This window comes from Sminthopsis crassicaudata, chromosome 5, assembly GCF_048593235.1.
Source record: "Sminthopsis crassicaudata isolate SCR6 chromosome 5, ASM4859323v1, whole genome shotgun sequence".
Classification (NCBI taxonomy): Eukaryota; Metazoa; Chordata; class Mammalia; order Dasyuromorphia; family Dasyuridae; genus Sminthopsis; species Sminthopsis crassicaudata.
Genome location: NC_133621.1, coordinates 155,938,786 through 155,960,972, shown reverse-complemented (window position 1 = coordinate 155,960,972; position 22,187 = coordinate 155,938,786). Strand labels below are relative to the sequence as shown.

Genomic DNA, 22,187 nt, shown 5'->3' with positions numbered 1-22,187 from the left:
GTCAGAACATTCTAGAGAAGTCTTTGTTACTATCCAAAAATCTCTTTACCCTTGTTGGAAATGATGAATGAGAAAATGTTAAAGACAGTAATAAAAAAATATATGTTAATAATGCATTTAAGACATAGTCAAAGTAGAACTCATTGTCTTTTCCCAAAAATACTTTTCCCAATTTTGTTACTATTGTATTGTTTACTATTGAGAACATATATATATATATACATATATATATATATATACATATATATATATATACATAAATATATACATATGTATACACAGAGTATACACATTTACATGCATACACACATACACATATACCTAGATGTATGATATTGGCAAAATAGAGATCTGTTGGTTAGAAACTCCCTTACTAAGGCAGATGAGCTCTTGCTTGTCACTTTATAGTTTTAGAGTATTGCTTAGGGCACTGAAATCTTAAGTGCCTTCTTTCCTCCAGGCTTGCTCAGGGTAACATAAGGAGTGAGCATAAGAGGTGAAATTTAAATCTGGGTCTTCCAGATACTAGAAAATTAGATCTTTATCCACTATTCCATACTTCCATACTAGATGGTTAGATGGAAAGAAAGATATAGAAAGATTATATGTGTATCTAGTTATATAATTATATCTAATAAGGATACGGCTGTGTCTGTATATGGGTATGTTGAAGATAGTTAAATATTCAAACATGCAGTATATATAAATTATTTGACCACAAAAAACCATTCAACATTATTTCAGATCTGAATTAGGGAAGTTATAAAAGTTTTACTTACCCATACTCACCAACAGTATGTCTATACCATGTATTCTAGTTTGGGCATCACTCAGACCAATTTCCTAGTACTATTCTGTTCAATATGGAAACAAAATGAAACACTCACAGATAATTAACTAGTTAACAAAAGAAAGCATAGTTATAGCAGGAGAAATAAATTCAACAAGGAAATTATATTGAGAGTAAACCAAGGTGATTCAGGCATGTGAAGCTCTCCTTCCAGAGCTGCCCATCATGGTCCTCCAATAAAGCCCTAGAGTGCACCTGGAACTCCTTGTGGTTGTTTTTCAGTCAGGTGACTGGGAATGATGCTAATATCCAAAGTCACTCTAATCAATCCAATTTCAAGTATAGTTTCAGAACTTTTTTTTTTTTTTAACTCATGTCTTATTTTGAATGAGGAATAGTTCAAATACCTTTTTTTTTTTTAAGTTAAGAAGCCTAACTTTGAATGAAGTTATTTCTATTAATCCATAAATAACCTTCTATTTACCATAGAGGGATAGGAGGAGAAATAGAGAGAAGATAGAGAAAAGGCAAGGAAAATAGAGTGAAAGAGGATAATTCACTTTCTTATGCATAAAATCACTACTTTGGCACAGGGACCATGTTGTGGATTTTTTGTTTCGTTTTTTTTTTTTTTTTCTTTGAATATTGAAAACTTCACACAGTCCTTGGAACATAGTGGGTGCTTAAAAAATACATGTTCATTGAATAGTTTATTGACTAGCTGTCTTCCTATAACAAAGAAACTTTGAATTGTATGGGTTTTTATATCTATGGCTGTTTTTCCTAATCATAGCCATTTTAATTCAGGCTTGTTCTACTACTATGTAAAACTTTTTTTTTTTCTTTTTTTTTTCATGAGACCAACACACACACATTGTCTTTTTATTGGCTATCAAAATGAAAAACAAAAATATGTGATTAATCCTTCTCAGCCTCATAGGAAGTTAAAGGTAAAGGCCTTAATGAAATTTAATTAATTTATTTATTCAATCAATAAACATTTATTAAAAGTTATTAAAGACATGGACTCCTTAATGAGCTCAGGTTCTAATTATAGGACCCTAGTGGTATAATGAATAAGGTGCTGGATCTGAAATCAGAAAGATTAATCTTTCTAAATTTATTCTGGCCTCCAATACTTACTAACTACGTGACTCTGGGCAAGTCACACCTCTATTTACCTCCCTTTTCTCATCAGTAAAAGAGCTGGGGAAGGAAATAGAAGACCATTCCAATATATTAGCCAAGAAAACTCCAAATAGATTATGAAGACTCAGTGACAATGGAAACAACTAAACAACAAAAATGATAATTTATCCCTCTGGCTGACTAACTCCCTAAACTGCAGTCTAAGACATGGAAACTTCACATTTTAATTTGGGTCTAGCTTTTCAGTTCAACATACCAGTAAATATTTAATTGTTCAGAAGTGGAAATCAAGAAGAAATAATTGCAACCCAAAGTAGTTTGGGAAATAAATTCCATTAAGACTTTAATCTCTGACATGGACTCATTCTCCTTCTGTAGTTGGATTAAAAACTAAGACAGGTCCCCAAAACTGATGATCTCAGTATATGACTGTCAGTTTCAATGGATCACCTACTCTCCTTTCCTCTTCTAATATATGGTATATTCTTGAAGTCCCACAACTATGATCTCCATGGGTATATAACTTGTTTTGTCTAATGTACTTCTAGCTTCCTTGTTTGTTGCTGTCTCCATGCTTCTCTGGCTTATTTCTCTATTTCATGAATTTACAAATCTGTTAGCCATATGGGGGGAAAAAAAGGTGTTCCCAACTATAATATATGTCTTGAGAATACTAACATGTGAAAAGATTGGATTCTACAATAATCCCAAGTCCCTCTTTCAGAGTTAATATGTATATTGTGACCTCCTTCTACTGCATCTGCTGGTATTTTAATCATATGGATTTCAGTGCTATAGGTAAGCAAAATGACCTAATTAGAGAAATGATAATATCAAAAACAAACATTGATATAAATATTTGGCCTTTGTTTATCACAAACTGCAATTTTATAAGCAAAAATCTCTTCAAATTCAGCCCCTTGACTCTTTTTTTTTTTTTTTTTTTTTTTAAGCACTGCTACAAAGCCCAATATTGAGCAGGCAGCTACCAGTGATGGGATCTTGACAAAGACGTTAGGTAATTAATTTCAAAGCAAGGTAATTGGTGCTGCTCATGGCAGGGATATGAGTGTGAAATCGCTAACTATGGTGGTGGTGGCTACTGCCTGCAGGGATGATCTAAGATTAAGGATTAGCATTTTTGTCTGTTGACATGTCTTCATCAGAGAATAGGAGAATAATCTGTATCAAGACCTGCCCAGACATGTGAACAAACTCATGACCATATCTTATGATACCATCAATTATTCTTTTAAATATAATTAATTTAAAGAAAATTATCCTGAAGAAACTTTCCTGCAATCCAGATATTTCCACTGTTCTTTTACTGTCAACCTTCTACATAATGCTCCTCCACAATTATTATTATTTAATTCACTAAAAATAATAGCTAGCATTCATATAGCATTTATGGTGTGCCAGGCACTGTGTCAAGTCAATTGTAAATATTATCTTCATTTGAATAGCTCTGGGAAAGAAATGCTAGGTTCTCCATTTTACAGATAAGGAAAATAAGACAAACATAGGTTAAGTAACTTGCCTAAGTTTACCCACCTAGCAAGTGTCTAAGGCTAGATTTAAATTGAGGTCTTTCTGCATGTTAGCCCAGAACTCTATTCACTTGACCTACCTATCAACACAAGAATACATTGAATCAGTACCTTAAATCTCCCTCTGACTGGGAAAGGCTTTTAAAGAGCACTCATTATTCAACTTCTTAACTCTCAAAGACAAAAATTCAAAGAAGGGACAACCCTTCTTCAGTATACAAATTATCCTTATGTGAGCCTGGTGAAAAGCACTTATATCCCAGCATTTAATTGAGGAAATTGAGAGAGACCTTTTTCAGTCGCTTGACTGTGGGGGGGAAAAATTGCTCATGTCCCTTCTCACAGGTTTAGTACTTTTAGAAGTAGAAGATGGGGATCTAGATGGCACAGTGGATATAACATGGGCCCTGGTATAAGGAGAACTTTAGTCAAAAACAGCTTCAGGCACTTAATACTTACTGGTTGGGCAAGTCACTTGACCCCAATTGCCTAAAAAACAAACAAACAAACAACAACAACAAAAAAAAACAACACAGAAAATGGAAGGTGAATGGGAGAGAACTGAAAATTGTTAGACCCACTAGCGACAACAACAACAAAATTTAAGGCCAATACTGTATTCATGGCTATGGATCTAATCTAGACCCCTTTCTCCATACTGACTCAGATTACTATTCTACCTTATCTTAGGTAGAACACATTGGAATAAGAAAGAAAATATATTAAAACACTTGGGACACATAGCAGCATATTTGAAAGTTTTTGCTTATATAAATATTGCCAAAATTTCATTTTCTTGAGAAAGCAATTAAACAGAAAAATTCCAAACAAGGTTTTCAGAAACTTTCAAGCCTTTTAAAATATAATTTGGCAGGAAATTGGAATCCTAAGAGGGGAAGGGAAAAAATATGATCAAGTAAAACAATTATGAATTCAGTAAAATCCAAAGAAAAACTCGTAAAACTTTTAAAATATCACAATGATTATATTTTAAAGCATTGTATCTTTAAAATACTATGTCTGTGAAAATAATTCAGTGAGGGTCATAAATGATAATCCCATATAGCCATACATTAATTTTGGAATAATAGAAAACTGACATACTCTTTAAAGGAGTATATAGCACACTTTACAAGCAAAAAGAAAAAAATTGGAAATATACCTTACATGGTTCATAGTTTTAGGATGGATTTTAATAAAAAATTTATTATTTTCATTATATGGAATCTAGAGCTTCTTTTGGTATTATTGTTATTCTGTATATGAAGAATTAGCTTTTCTTCTGTGTTTTACATGCATACCAGGAGGTTATGTAAAAACATCTAAAATATATGATAAGAGACTGATAATATAACTCCCAGACCAGGAAATATAGGCCATTGGCATCTTGAAACTTAGGTTTTGAGAAAATTGTTTAGAACTCTGGAAGGTTAAACTCTTTGACCTGACTCACATAGCTTAATGCATTAGAAGTAGCACTCCAACTAATTTTTTTCTGACTTCATTGCTGGGTTTCTATCACTATTTTCTGGATATTTCTAATTCTAAAATAGTGCACCTAAAATTACATATGAGAAAAAAAAAAAAGTCTTTATACATCAAAGATAAACTGAGGCCATTTTTTTTACACTATTATAAAATCATTTTTAAATGTTAATTTAAGAAATAACAGAGAATATATGATTGAAACCTATGGAGCATTTTCTCTAAATCTTAACATTCCTCCTGAAGCATATCTCTATAATCAGTGTTCATAAATTTATCTTCTTTCTATCAACTTAATCTTAATATTTTAAAATAAAAACTATTTTATTTTGATTTAGAAAAATTAGAAATTGTTGCATTAATAATAACATTTAAAAATCATTTTTATGAGTGAATAAAGATTCTGGAAATGTTTCAGGAGGAATAATATGTTTTAACCTTATTTGTATTATAGTGAACCCATCAAAAACCATTTATAACATCACTGCCTTTGTTTCAAATGTTTTTCATCCCCAGTATCTTCAATATTCAAACCAAAGGTATTCCCATTTTAGTCAAAATTTCCTTTTACACTATTGTTTTAATTTTACTTTTAAATTTAAACACTAATAATTGAACCCAATATTTTGATATGGTGTAGCATTAAGGAGTAGATACGATCTCTGTCTTGACACTACATTGTCAACTGAGATTGCTATCTTTTTGGATGGCATATAATTCTGTTGACTCCTGCTGAAAATAAAAATCATTTAAAATAATCTATTTTCTCAGTGGACTGACTTGTGAGATCATAGATCTCAATGTATGGATTCCCTCAATGGAATGCAAATTGTGGCCTGTCCATGCCCTATGCTATTCTCTTTACTGTTTTGCCCAGAGGATCCACTCAATGGATTAATTGCATTGTTCTCATTCCTCTTGCATTCTGCAGGTATCAGTGCAAGACTCAGGTTGTTGGTTTTTCCTCATTCTTGAAGCATTACTGGCCCAGCTCCTTTTTCATTCATTCATTTCTTTTATTATAGCTCTCTGCCATAAGCATGCAGCACATTGAACCTGCAGTCAGGTAGACTTGAGTTCAAATATAGACAATGATCTGTACTATTTAACTTCATGCAGGTAATAACCTCCTTCTCAAGATTTTGTGAGGATAAAGTAAGATAGTATTCTTAAAATAGTTTGAAAACCTAAATAAACAATAGTTGTCATTATCATCATCATCATCATTATTGTACATAGGAATAAATGTAGGTAATTATATAATTCATTGATTGCTATTGGTATTCTGAATGAGGTTATCCTCATGGATTTTTGTTTACTTATTTTAGAAGAAAAGTAGGCATTTTATAATGCTTCTGATAAGTCTGTCATGTCTGGTTCTTCAGTAACTTTTTCAATTCTAACAATAAATGAAAAAAGTCTGATCATAGTCTATAACATGCAATATATTAAATATATGTTTCTTATGAATTACTATTGAGCGACCACTTTCCCATTCAAATGTTTATGCCTTATTAAATAGAAAGAAAAAAAAAAACTGTGTGAAAATATGTTGCAGTATTTCTTACAGTAGCAATGGTATCAGCAATCAAGAAATAAAGCTCTTACTGGATTGTTAATCAATTTTAGCATAATATTATTAAATGCACCCAGGAGGTTGGCATTCCCCCAAATTTCCTGCCAAGAGAAATGGAAACTCATCCATTGAAGGAACTGAAAAGAACACCACTGTATATATTAATTTAAACCCAAATCTCACATTGTTAAAACTCTGTCTTAGAAATGTTCATGGCAGATATTACTCTACTTTCTTTCTCTGGTTCCAAATATCAGAAAGCTAGTTTTCCATGCAACATGAAAAGTTATTGAAGAACAAATCAAATTTATTTCCTTGAAAGCCTTATGTTTATTTGATATTAGAATACTTTCTTTTCTGTAAAAATTAGTAAATTTAGGAAAATACCTCTTAATTTTTCCTAAAAAAAATCACTGAATGTCAAAATTGGAAGGCATTTTATAGAACAATAATGTCCTCTATAATATAGCTAATAATTCTGACTAGATCCCTAGTAAGAAGGAAGTGGGGATCTATACTCAGATTGATTAGCTATAAGGATAAGGAACTAATTATCCATCCTCTTTACTTGGGTGACCCACTCATTTCATTTTTTGAGGGAGCTACTTGTTAATAATTTCTTCCTTTTAACAAAATTAAATCTGTCTATTTGAAACTTCAATATATTACTCCTAGCTATTCATTGTAAAACTAAACAAAACAAAGTGGATGCCTTTTCTGTGTAACAGCCCTTTACATGCTTGAAAAGAACTATCATGTCTCTGCTATGTTTTCTCTCCTCTAGGATAAATATCTCACAATTCCTCTAATCAAGGCTCATGTGAAATGATTTGGATTCACTCTACTATGCTGGCTATCTTCCTCTAGATGTTCTCAGTTTATCAGTGTTCTTTGTAATCCATATTTTTTTGAACTAATTACAATATTCCAGATCTAACCCCATTAGATTGTTTTGGATTTTATTGTGAATAAGATATCTTCTTAATATTTATTACCATCATAACTCTTCTACCTTTTATTGATTTTTAAGATTTTTCTTCAAAAATTGTGCTTTTCCAGAACCCTATCATCATCTATCTCTCAAAGTCTCCTTGGTAACCAGGAAGTCAAATAAATGTTCCTTCTTACAATGAAAATTCTAGTTTACTTTCATTTATTTATTTATGTTTTTACTTCCCATACTTAATGTTTTTGTGGATAGATGTCTGAGGCCAAGATTTTATTGGGGTTCCTTTCTTAGAATTTGTTGCTTATGAATTTCTTGACATTTCTGTTATTACTCTTTCAACATTGTAACTATTCTCCATAGCAACTAATGCCATCACAATGCAGGGGATTATATGTAGTTGCCAAAAGTTTCCAAAACTACCAACCTTGAGGAATCAACCAAAATTCTTTAGCATCCCATCTTGGGACAACCCTCTCTATACAATAAGTTTAATGAAGCAAATTGACACTCTTCATGATTTCATCAGATGCTCAGAATACGCTGACTGACTGTTCACTATATGGATGAGACCCAAATGTCCCAACCAAAATAACCACCCAGAAATTCTTTGGCTCTAGAGCCCACGTGAACAAAACCACAACTATGGGGAATAGCTTTACTGACATTCTTTAAGATGCCCCTTCCTTTCCATAGTTCTTGCCAAACTTCTACACAGAAGGACCCCTGAAAGCAAACGCCAAACCCTCACTTTCCTGATATATCCTTGAACAGCTGCAACCCCTTAAGTTTGTAGTGCAGCTGCCTTAAGTAGTGCCATTGCAAGATGCCACAAAAGCAGATACATAGAATTATAAACTTTTAATGGTTTACACGCAATAATCAGAACATGTAGTTATGTTAAGGCCACTAGCAAAATTACACAAATATTTTAAACAACACTTCAATTATATATTCAAAACATCCAATGGTAATTGCATATTCTTAAAAGGATTTACCTTTTTTCAGATTATAATATTAATTCATGGGGAAGTAAGACAGTTCAAAATATTGTGCAGGAAAGTGTGTTATTGAAGTCATTGTATTCTGTTTTATGCTTTTCAAAGGAAACTCCAAATGAATAGCTAATTCCTGAAAGGCCTGAAGCAATTCCTGACATAAACTTCTTACTTGGGACACAGAAGGAAAATCTAAAAACAGTAATAGAGAATGGAACCTACCACAGACATCTGAGCCACACCATATAAAAGGAGGGGAGCTATGGTGAATAGGAACATCACATCTGAAGGGATTAACTTAAAACATATTTTTTTTTTCTTCTAGTACTTTACAATTAGATTTGGAGTCAATATTCTCATTTTCTATCAAAGAGTAAAATAAGTTGTTAATTCTATGTGATTTTTAATTTATTTGCTTTTTTATTTTAAGGAGGATTAGGAGGATGGACATCTTCCCTTTGATCTCTGATATTCTTTTAGTTCAGGCATTCATTGTACTGAAATAATAAAGCTAGCAAAAAATAAGAGAGTAAAACCTATGGCAATATGAAGCCATGTTCTTTCATGTGGTCCTTTCATGACCACCACCTCTTACTCTGTTGGTTTATCATCAGTGTTAATTCTCTTTTAAGTAATCATGTTCACAATATGCACTACCAAAATCTAACATCATGTGAATGAATGAAAAATGGTTATTATAAAACTTACCCAGATAGATGAATATATAAGGAATTGTATAAATGAGTGAATTCATAGAAAATTTGAGTTTCACTTCGGGCTAGACTAAGAGTGTGAGTAAGATGATTTTAGTTGAGGCAGGAAGATTAAATAAGGAATTATGGAATACAGTGGCTGTTTCATAACTACTCCTGATTCTTAATCTTTCTTTTTAGCAACAATTTCCTCCTCCATTGTTTCTTACTATTCCATCTAAGTTGATTGATAAAACTTTGACTCCCAGATTTCTTCCCTTTTCTCTCATATTTTAATCTTTCATCTTTCTAATTCTGGATTTCCTATTTTTTTCCCCAACTCTATCCTTCAATGCTAATTTTATATATCTTGAATAAACTAATATCCTTGCCCTTTGCCAATTTAATAGTTAAGTGACACAATCATTCACTTCAGAACCCTGTGCTTATTTGAGTTAATTTGTATGTGCCCAGCAAAGGCAGAATTGCTGAGGTCTATGCTATCTGTAATTACCACAGAGTCATAAGCCTTCTAGTCTTTAGCTTTATTTCAATGGGTGCTGCTCCCTCATTCCTTGTCTGGAACTATGTGGATCTTTCATTAAGAACTTATATCTGAGCTTCTTATCCTCTGGTTATGATAGTTTTTTACTTTTTTGGATGTGCTATATTTCAATTAATAATAATTAATCAACAAGTATTTATTGAGAATATACCATGTGATTCTGGATTTCCATGAATACTAGTTATATAGCCTTGGCATAAAAATATTTACTTTCCCAAGTGCAATCAAACTTATTGGGTATTCAAACAAATTATAAACAAATAACCAGTACTGAACAACATATAAAGCATCTGCCAAAGTTTTTTTTTTTTTTGTTTTAATGTACAAAACTTCCTTTTATCTTCTCTACTTCATTTTATTTTTATAATAGGTCTTTATTTTTTCCAAAAACATATAAAGATAGTTTTAACACTTTTGCAGAATCTTGTGTTTCAAATTTTTCTCCCCTCTCCCATAGACAGCAAGCAATCCGATGTAAGTTAAACATGGTCATTTCTTCTAAGCATATTTTCTTATTTGTCATACTGCTGCACAAGAAAAATCTTTTCAAAAGGGAAGTAAAAAAAAACACAAGAAAAATAGGGGAAAGAAAGAAAGTAAGCAACAACAACCAAAAACAAAGGTGAAAATATTATGCTTTGGTTCACATTTAGTCTCCATAGTTCTGTCTCTGAATATGGATGACTCTTTCCATCACAAGTCTATTGGAATTTCCTTGAATCACCTCATTATTAAAAAGAGCCAAGTCTATCAGAGTTGATCATCACATAATCTTCTAATTGTGATGTGTAATGTTCTCTTGGTTCTACTCACTTCACTTGGCATCAGTTCATCTGAGTTTTTCCAGGCTTTTCTAAAATCAGCCTGCTTGTCATTTCTTATAGAATAATAATATCTCATTGCATTCATATACCATATTCAACTATTCCCCCACTGTTGGACATCCACTCAATTTCTATTTCCCTGTCATTACCAAAAAAGATAAGTAGGCAATATTGTACAATCCTCCAGTAAGTTTGGAAAAAAAAAAGATTAAGAGACTGGCAACTTCAATTAAAGATAGGCAGAGGCTATGATTCTAAAACAAAATTGTGGAACATATGTCACATAGTTAAATTAGTAAGGGATCAAAGGCTTGTCTGGTATATAACCACTTGGTAGACATAGATAATCTGCAGCATCTTTCATTATCAGGTAAAATTGCAAAGTGACATAAAATAAACAGAAACCAAGAGAAACTCCCAAATCACACATATTGTAAATCTTAGAAGTAAAGTTTGAACCCAGGACTTTGGACACTGGAACCAGTTCTTCACTTGTATATGCTTTATGAAGGCCTCCAGCATGTTGAGTGGTTCCTTAGGTAAATTTTATGGAAAAGCATGAATAAAATTTATGGAAAAGCATGAATAAAAGCAAGAGGATAGCTTCAGCTGTGGTTGAATTGCAATATGGGCTATTGGTGAGATTACTCACCTATACTGATGAGATGACTGTTACAAAAAAGTATACAAAAGTATACTCTCTGGGTCTCTCTTATCTGTGTTGGTCACAGTTTACTACTACCTTTATTTTGGTCTGGTCTTAGGATTTTATTGATAATGGATCTTCTAAGTGAGGAAACTCCTTGACAATGTAGACTGGAAGTTGTGCTCTAAATTCTAGTGCTAGTGAGCTGCTGAGGGTCTGGAGGGAGTAAATGATTTGCCCAGAGTCACACAGGGATAGTTTTATCTCAAAGCAAAACTCAAATCCAGATCTTCATGACTCTCTACTATGCCAAACTTTTTCTCATTCTACATACATGGAAGAAATTGACCTGTTTGTGACATGAAGTTATATTTCCATTTTTATTCTTACTGAACATCTGCTTTAAGATATTGTCTTTTTTAAAGCTTGGTATATATTATATATCCATTACTATGGTTACATCAAATATACTCTGTTATAGGAAAAAAATCCCGTATCTTTTTAAACATGTAGCTGATTTCTGTGAAAAAGGTTCCCAAAGCCAAATAAGTAGTCTTTTCACTAAATATGTTAATTCCTGCCAAAGTTAAGTTTCTTCCTCTCCCATTTCTTTATATGCTTGGTGGTGTTCCCTTGGTTTGGAATCTTTCAATCTATTGAGAATAGTGGGATGTTTTGTGTACATTTAACTGCACATTTTCTACTTAATTACACCTTTTGTTTTTTAAAGGTTTGCTTTAACTGCTTCCATGCAGAGTCTATAGCTATAGTCACAGTGGTTTTTCAATATGATATTAGCTAATTTACATGAATTTCAAATATGGTTTGCATGCTATCTAAGACAAAGATGTTTGAATGCTTCTTGAAGAATGCACATTAAGATTAGTTTTTAGTGTCAACCAGCCTAAAAATTTGTAAATATGCCTTTAAATAGATAAGATATTTCATGAATTATAATTGTGTTACATTATCTTTTCCAATGTAATAATTTGTTTGTTGACATTTCATTCCAGTTTATTCAAGGCAATGTGATCAACAAATACAGAATTTTAGAAACACGCGTGAATGACATCATATTTCATTTGCTCATGAAGGATAACTTCATTGTTATATTTCCCACTTTAACAATTTTTATGAAACACATGGTTTTGCCACGCTATCAAATAATTATTCTTTACAAAAGAAAATTATGAACAAAATCTTGAATTTACTAAAATAATAACAAAGCTATTTTGAAGTTAGCCTTCTTGCAAACTCAGTTTTCTGGCACATGGCCACAAAGCTCAATGCTATTGAAAAAGAGCTGAATATGGAAGAGGAATAATAATAGCTGACACTTTTATTGTCCTTTGCATTAAGTAAGGTATTCTACATGCATGATCTATTAAGCGTCATGAGAAAATTGTGAAGTAAATGATATGAAAATTATCAGTCCTATTTTAGAAATAAAGAGACTAAAGCACAGCTATATAAAAGATTTATTCAAGGTTACAATGCTAGTGAGTGGCAGAGTAAAAAACTAGATCTTGTGATTGCAGATTGAGGACTCCAAGAATCACAAAGCCCATTCATTTTATTCTATAAGAAAGAAAATTATGCTCCTCTCACCCTGACCTCAACTTATTGATTTTATATGAAATTGAGCCTATTGTTGAATAAACTTTCTCATTCAGTTTCCTTTTCAAGAAACAAGTGAGAAATAACAACTTACATTAGGAAAAAAACCAAAGGCAAAAAGGGACAGATAAATCTGGGCTTAGAAGAGTTCCTAAACTAAAGTAATTGATATTTAAAATTAAAATATTAAGTCATCAAGAAAAAGTTCAATTATGTTTTGCATATTCTATCCAAAAAAGTCAAGCAATGTTTAATCTGTTTAAAAGTTTTCACCCAATGTGTTCAAAATATCAATAGCACATTATTACAATGATTCCTTGCCATAAGTTCAGTTTTTAGTCTAAATTCCACAGTTAATAAATCTATTCCAACAAAAAATTTATGTATATTATTTACCCAGCACAGAACTCCTCAGTGGTATAGGCTATGCACATTTCATACACACACACACACACACACACACACACACTAGTTCCTGCTCTCAGGTAACTTTAAAATTTAGGGTAAAAGAATATTATATATACAAATAAATATAAAACCAAGGAAGTACACATACTTTGACAAATTTCATTGGCTGGTTGTTGTCCTTCATGCTTAGAGAGGACATGTTATCACTATGTTGGGATCAAGGGACAGTGGGTCTCACTGTGGCTGATCAGACCATTGGGATTTGGAAGGATCTATTACAGTTTTGGCACAAATTGTTCATATGAATATTTAGAGTAAAGATGCTATCTATAAGATACAGTAAAATTCTCTGTAAATTCAAAGCAGGAGAAAAAGCCATAATTTCTGATTAGGGACTAATTCAGCATGGGTAATATGGAGAAGGTAGCATTTGAGAAAGGTCTTCAGAGAAGGCTAATGCTAGTAAAATATGAAGTTAAAACATTACAGAACAAGGGACTTGTATAAGAAAAGGCATGAGAGATAGGAAAATATATGTAATTTTCTGCTAATAGTGAGTAGTCTACTTTGGAATATTCATAAAAGAAACTGAAATGACATAGCTAAAAAAAAAGATTTGGTGTACTTTGAGGAAGGCTTTGGTTTTATGTTTCGGAGCTTGAAAGATAATCCCCCTTTTTTTTTTTTTTTTTTTTTTTTTTTTAATTTTGAGCCTGAGTTTCATAAAGTCCAGAATGGTTAAACAACTTTCCCAGTGTCATATGTTACAAGTAGTAGATCTGAAGTTTAAAAACAGATCCTTTGATTCCAAATCCAAGGGATCTTTTCATTATGCCATACTGTCTTCAGACCTTAAGGAGCTTCATTCAATACTCAACAAGAATCTGATGACAGTGGTGTGAGCAAGGAAATGCCCTGATCACATCTGTGCAGCTAAATGATTAATCTTTCATAGACATCTAGGATGAATGGGGAGGGAAGTGCAAGAGGCCAGGAATATTACATGATACTAAATATCCTTATAAAATTTAGAACAAAACCCCCACAAAAATATTTTATTTATATGATGCCAAACATCTGTGTATTTGTAAAGATCCAGATTTTTTCCTTAGATCCAGATGTTTAGAATCATATAGACACCACTGAAGGCTTGGTCTTTAATTGGAATTGCTTTTGGAAATAGACAATTATGTTGGAATTTATTTTGCTGGGTAAAATATGAGAAGAACTAGTTAGAAAGACAATAGGGCAAAAGTGCTTAATTTTAAGAAATTAGTATACTTATTACTTGAAGATCCTAGTATTAATACCTGAACTAGGGCAAGCATGTTGTTTTTTTGGTTTGTCTTGATATTTTTTCAACAATTAGTCACCATATAAGTTAGAAAAATTATTTTCCTTTAAGGTTTAAAAATAACTTCTCTGATGGCCTGAGGCTAAGATGAATTTAAATTATAACAGATATTTGGTCTCTCTGTACGTACAACATATGTCTTGGGTAAAAAGCAAAAAGAGTAACATAAGGGAAAAGCAGCACTCTGTCTGCCATGTCTTGCTAACCATTAAACAAATGGAGTAAAGGAGTTTGGAATGTGTTGCTTATACATCAGGCTTCAAATGACCCAAATACAATACAGCCCAGTTTCTGTATTTCTATGCATTGGCTACTTTTTTTTATTTCTTTCTTTCTCTCTCTCTCTCTCTCTCTCTCTTTTTTTTTTTTTTTTTTTTTTTTTTGGAGATTTATGGAGAAGAAAGAGCAGATGGCAGTAATAGGCAGACATCATTCAGAGTGATGAGTTGTGAGTGTTCTTTTTAACTTCTCAAGAATTATATACAAATGCTACCTACCCCTTTTCCTGGAAGACTGTAAAAAAGAAGTTAAAAATTATCTTCTAGAAATAACAGATATATTAGTAATTATGTAATTTAACATTTATGAAAAGGTATACCTAATAGTGGTGCCCAACTTCATAGGTGGATAACTTACAATATCTTTGTAATGAAGATTGGACTTAAGGATAGCTATTGCAAAAGGAGCCTTTCTACACTTTCAGAATAATTGCAATAATCTCTCCCTCTGCCTAACCAGAGCCTAACATGTGAAAGGTATTATTTAAGGCCAAATGCATGATGAACTCATCTGATGTGGACATATATTCAAATGTGAAGTCCATATTTCCAGCATTCTGGAACAATTACATGATTTTACTTTTGAATAGTGTAAAATTGAATACAGACTACCCCATCTGTCAATATATTACGCATGCTAATTAAGACCTCTTAAATTAGTGCACTATTAATTTAATATAAATGGTTCATACTTATCTGGAATGTGCTTTAAGCTTGACAAAATATTTTCTTGGCCAATACTCTATGAAGTTCAGGACAGCTGGGTGATCAAAAAGACATTAATTGAATTCTGACTTCAAATACTTACTGTGTGATCCTAGGTAAATAACTTTACCCAGTTTGCCTCCGTTTTCTCATCTATAAAATGAGCTGGATAAGGCAATGGCAAATCATTCCAATACCTTTACCAGGAAGACCTCAAGTGGAGTCACTAAGAATCAGACTTGAATGAACTGATTGAACATCTCTGTGAAGTAGGGAAAGAAGAAGAGAGGTAAATCAATAGGACAGATATTATCCTGATTTTATAGCTGACTAAACCATCATTACACTGAGAAAACTAGGATTCAAAATGAAATCCTTTGATTCTGAGTTTAGGATTTTTTTTCTTATTATATCACACTGTCTTGAAGTACTTAATATACCCCTATGTGGGAATGACCTTTTTCTTTGACAGCTGGTAGAAATGAAGAGTAAGACAAGTGAATGTAATTGAAGGCATGACAGGTATCCTGCTTGAATTTCCTCCATATTCAGTTTAGGTTTTTTTGATAGGGTCTTTTCAATCCTTAATCCCATGATACTGTGACCTAGAGAAACTAGGAATCTGAACTTTTACTAAGTCTCTCAATACAAAATGAACCCTCCTATAGGATACTTGGAAAAAAAAGGAAAAAAAAAACACCATTTTTCCTATTTTATATAAAGTTATATATAATATTCACATATTTATTACTTCAAAAATGCTATCTTAAACTATCTAACTTGTAGTCCACACAGACTTATAGTCTGTAACATATAGTAGCACTGAGGAATTGAGTCATAGAAATATAAAAACTGAGGCAGAAAGAAATTCAGATTCCATGATTCTTGGAGAGAAATAGAAGTTGTCATAATTTCCGAGTTCATTGATAAAAACAGATGACTGCATTTGACTCTTAACCTGGTTTTTTGAATAATAGTATGAACCATGGTCTTCCAATTCCAAACTGTTGCATGAAACAAATAGGTGTTTGTTGTTGAGAGGATCAATGGAACATTACTTACCTGAAAAACTGCTTTACACTATCTACTGGCAGAGAAACTTCAGTGTATTTTAGTATTCCTGGTACTCAAATACTATAAGTATTTACCCTGGAATAAAAGCTAATAAACAAATGATTACTTGGATTATTTGTTATTCTTCACAATGTTTGTTAAAACACGTGTAAATAATTATGTATGCTATATGTTTATGTTAAATATACATATATAATAGGCATCCATGTTTGTGCATAAAATGTATACCCACACCTATTCATCATTAGGCTTTATTTCAATAGCCAAACAAGAAGATGACCTATCTCTGGCTCATACCTTGGTTACATAATATTTATTAATTGAGTCTTAAGCCTCAATTCTTCTAACCACAAAATTGGCCGACTAACATTAAAAAAAAAAAAAAAAAAAAAAAAAAACAGAATCATTTCCTTCCATATTTGTATAATTTTAATTGTTAGCTCTTTACTATGAATCTTGGCTGTCCTTCCCCCAGTCTAAGTTACATTCATTTTGTCACATCTTGAAATACAGGTCATCTAAAGGCACAAAGTATTATAGACTTTTTTTTTTTTTTAACAAATTATCCTGTGTAAGAGGTTACAAAAACAAACAACTTCTCATTAATATGAAACATTAATTCTAATTCTATTAATTAATTTAATTAATTAATTAGTTAAATTAGTTCTGGTTACTATTGGTATATGATACATGTATATGTATATATCTATATATACTTAATTTCTTACAAAATTAAGTGGAAATTCATAGAATATGTTAAATTAATCATAAAATAGTTATTACTTTGAGTACTTATATATGATATTAGAATTATATTTATAGATTGTTTTTCCTACTTGGAAGTAAAAACCTGAATGCAGTAGTAAAAGAATGAATTTTTAATAACCTGGTGTTAAAATATTTTCCCAGACAAGCTATAAAACTTCGTAGTGATACACAAATGCTGAAGTCACTGAGTTGCATAATTTTGTGGTTTAAGACTACCTCAGAAAGGTCAACGTTTAATGATAAGTAATGTTACTCAATTAAAAAAAAAAAAAAAGGAAGAACAGTTGAATCAGGTTTATGATACTTTTTTTTTGTGGGGAAGCCAAGTATAAACCACTTGGACCAAAAAAAAAAAAAAATTAAAAACAAACAAAAACCAGAGTACTAGCTTCAGACCTGAATTTGTTCTTTTTTTTTTTTTTTTTTTTTTTTTTTTTTCCTGCATTGCAAAACATCATTAACTTCAATTGTAATGGGGCAATACCTTCTTGCCAGGAATATTGAATAGACTTTTATTTACATTCTTTATATATGCTCGAGAATTGGTCTGCCTTTCCTTTTATTTTTCTTCTGTGCCCTTCCAGCAAAATATATTTTTTTTCTTTTTCTTCTCAAGTTCTTTTCTCTCCTGTTCCCTCTTTTTCCTCCTCCCTCTCCTTACCAGGTGCAAAACTGAAAGCTAACATCAAACTTTCATGTGTACTCCACACTCTCACCTTCACTGTCCACCCTGCTCACCATTCCCCCAACAACCAGCAACAATATTTGAATCTGTAAGATTGGTTTTTTTTTTGGTTCTATTCATTTCTTTCTTTTTGTCCTTGAAGGCAATTATAGACATTCCATAAACATGCTATTACAACAAACCATTCTTCATAATCTAATTGCCTTCAGCTAGAAATTTTTAAAGCCATAAACCCATACTTTTGAGGAAATAATTTCATGCTCTATATTTAGAGGAATGACCAGATAAACTTTTTGAAAAGTCAATTTAAGTATCAGTCACATCACTCATTTAGTTGTAATATTAACTTGATTCCAAAACCCGAAATGAGTCCTAAAATTAAATGAAGAAAATCAAGAGTCATTCTTCTAAACTAAAATCCCTTTGCCCTTAATATATATATATAGATATGTATATATATATACATATCTATATATATATATATTAAGTCAAATTTCTAGTTCAAGAAGCTTTGAAAAAAACCCAACCTATTTTTCCAAATGTTCTCGACATTGTCTTAAATTCTTCCATTGTTCTGATATACTAAAATTTCTAAAATCTTTTTTATTTCCTTATTTTATTACTGCAAGACAAGATTTGAGGATCTTGGAAACCAAAGAAGAGCTTTAAAGAGTTATATGGATGTCTAGTCATTTGAATTGATGATAAGTAATATTTGCTAGATAGATGTTCATGTTTTGATCATTAAATACTATTTATTAAAAAAACTGAATATTGGATGAAATCCAATCATCAGTGTCTGAACAACTAATAGAAGATGTTTTCTATTGCACTTTAAAATATCATTGTACATAAAGTCCTGCTCCATATGTTTTTTCTTATTAATAATTACAGCATTTAATAAAATTTGTTAGCTTTCCTAGCCACAATTTCATTATCTGTGAAAAGAAGGAAATGACATTATATTATATACCATATAACTGGGTGGGTGCAAACAAAATGCTTTGAAAATTAGAAAGTGTTTTTTTTTTTTTTTTTTTTTTTTTTTTTTTTATAGCTTTTTATTTACAAGATGTGTGCATAGGCAATTTTTTAGCTTTGACAATTGCAAAATTTTTTGTTCCAACTTTTCCCCTCCTTCCCCCCACCCCTTCCCCAAGATTGCAGGTTGACCAATACATGTTAAATATGTTAAAGTAAAGTTAAATACAATATATGTATACATGTCCATATAGCTATTTTGCTATACAAAAAGAACTGGACTTTGAAATAGTGTACAATTAGCCTGTGAAGGAAATCAAAAATGCAGACAAAATAAAGGAATTGGGAATTCTGTGTAGTGGGTGGTTCATAGTCATCTCCCAGAGATCTTTCACTGGGTGTAGCTGGTTCAATTCATTACTGCTCTACTGGAGCTGATTTGGTTCATCTCATTGTTGAAGAGGGCCATGTCCATCAGAATTGATCACCATGTGGTATTGTTGTTGAAGAACCTAATAATCTCCTAGTCCTGCTCATTTCACTCAGCATCAGTTCATGTGAGTCTCTCCAGGACTTTTTGAAATCATCTTGCTAGTCATTTCTAACAGAACAATAATATTCCATAATATTCATATACTACAATTTATTCAGCCATTCTCCAATTGATGGGCATTCACTCAGTTTCCAGTTTCTGGCCACTACAAAGAGGGCTACCACAAGCATTCTTGCACAAACAGGTCCCTTTCCCTTTTTTTAAAATCGCCTTGGGATATAAGCCCAGTAGTAACACTGCTGTATCAAAGGCTATGCACAGTTTGATAACTTTTTGAGCATAATTCCAAATCGTTCTACAGAATGGCTGGATGTATTCACAATTTCACCAGCAATGTATCAGTGTCCTGGTTTTCCACATCCCCTCCAACATTCTGCATTATCTTTCCCTGACATTCTAGCCAATTTGACAGGTGTGTAGTGGTATCTCAGAGTTGTCTTAATTTGAATTTCTCTGATTAATAATGACTTTAAGCATCTTTTCATATGGCTAGAAATAGTATTAATTTCTTCATTTGACAATTGTCTGTTCATATTCGCTATATATTTTGGAAATGAGGCCTGATTGTAAAAATGTTTTCCCAGTTTATTGCTTCCCTTCTAATCTTGTCTGCATTAGTTTTGTTTGTACAAAAACTTTTCAATTTGATATAATCAAAATTTTCTATTTTGTGATCAATAATGATCTCTACTTCTTTTTTGGTCATATATTCCTACTTCTTTCACAGGTCTGAGAGGTAAACTATCCTATGTTCTTCTAATATATTTATAATCTCATTCTTTATACCTAAATCATGAACCCATTTTGATCTTATCCTGGGGTATGGTGTTAAGTGTGAGTCAATGCCTAGTTTCTGCCATACTAATTTCCAATTTTTCCAGCAATTTTTGTCAAACAGTGAGTTATTATCCTAACAGCTAGGGTCTTTGGGTTTGTCAAATATTAGATTATTAAATTTATTGACTGTATTGACTAACCTATTCTGCTGATCATTTACTCTATTTCTTAGCCAATACCAAATGGTTTTGATTACTGCTACTTTATACTATATTATTTATTTATTTTTTTTTTCCCCCCTGAGGCTGGGGTTAAGTGACTTGCCCAGGGTCAGACAGCTAGGAAGTGTTAAGTGTCTGAGACCAGATTTGAACTTGGGTCCTCCTGAATTCAGGGCTGGTGCTCTATCCACTGTGCCACCTAGCTGCCCCCTTTATAATATAATACAACTAGGTACAACTAACTGGTACAACTAGGTATAGTTTCCTTCTTTATCTCTTTTAAATAGATCAATTTTTGGTTTTGCTTGATCCAAGATAAGAATGGCTACCCAAACTTCACCTGAAGCATAATAGATTCTGCTCCAGCCTTTTACCTTTACTCTGTATTTATCTACTGATTTAATTGTGTTTCCTGTAAACAACATATTGTAGGGTTTTGACTTTTGATCCAGTATGCTATCCACCTCCACTTTATGGGAGAGTTCATCCCATTCACATTTATGGTTAAAATTACTAATTTTGTATTTCCTGCCATCTTATTATCCACACATTATGCTTTTCTTTTTCTTGTTCCCCCTTACCCTCTTTCCCAGTATTAATCTTATGGGCACCACTTGCATCATGCAGCTCTCCCTCTTTAGGATCCCTCCCTCTACCCTTTGAATCTCGTTTCCTTTCTTGTACCCTTCCCTTATTACTCTTTTCCTTTTTCTTTTACCTTTCCCATTTTTTAATGGGTTGAGAAAAGTTTCTCTGTAAAATAAATATGTCAGTTACTTTCTCTGAGCCAATTTTGATGAGAGTAAGATTCATACAATGTTCCTCCCCTCTCTAAATTCCCTCAGATATGAGAGGTTTCCTTTGCCTCTTTGTGGGATGTAATTTCCCTCTTTTTATCTCCCCTTTTCCCTTTTTCTTACACTATCCCCTTTCATTTTCCACTTCCCTTTTTTATGTTATATCAGTAAAATCAAATTATACATGTACTCTTTATGTATATCTACATATTATTACCTTTTTCTGCTTCTCTTGAGTGCTATGTTTGGAGATCAGATTTTTTGTTTAGAGGTGGTTTTTTTCCTTAGAAACAAATGGAATTCATCTGTTTCATTAAATAACCATCTTCTTCCATGGAAGAAAATGCTCAGCTTAGCTGGATTGTTTATTCTTGGCTGCATTCCAAGTTCTTTTCCTTTCAGAATATCAGATTCTAGGCCCTTTGATCCTTTCATGTGGAAGCAGCCAGATCTTGAGTGATCTTTATTGTGGGACCTCAGTATTTGAATTGTTTTTTTTCTGGCTGCTTGTAATATTTTTTCCTTAGTTTGATAGTTCTGAAATTTAGCCACTATATTCCTTGGAGTTTTTATTTTAGGGTCTTTTTCAGAAGGTGTTTGATAAATTCTTTCAATACCTATTTTGCCTTCTGATTCTATTACATCTGGGCAGTTCTCTTTGATAATTTCCTGTAAAATAGTATCTAAGCTCTTTTTTCATCATAATTTTTGGGAAGTCCAATGATCCTCAGATTATCGCTCCTAGATC

At 32.2% G+C, this 22,187-nt stretch overlaps 1 protein-coding gene across 4 annotated transcripts in view; it reads left to right on the top strand.

The window, feature by feature from the left end:
• Positions 1-22,187, top strand: part of SEMA3A (semaphorin 3A) — a 636,674-nt gene that overhangs the window by 184,063 nt on the left and 430,424 nt on the right. Inside the window, exon 1 of one of the 4 annotated variants that reach the window (XM_074268520.1) lies at positions 2,940-2,957. The exons of the other annotated variants lie outside the window; for them this stretch is intronic. The gene's annotated coding sequence lies outside the window, so the exon portion shown is untranslated. Of the gene's footprint in view, positions 1-2,939; positions 2,958-22,187 lie in introns of those variants that run through there. 4 annotated transcript variants of the gene reach the window in all.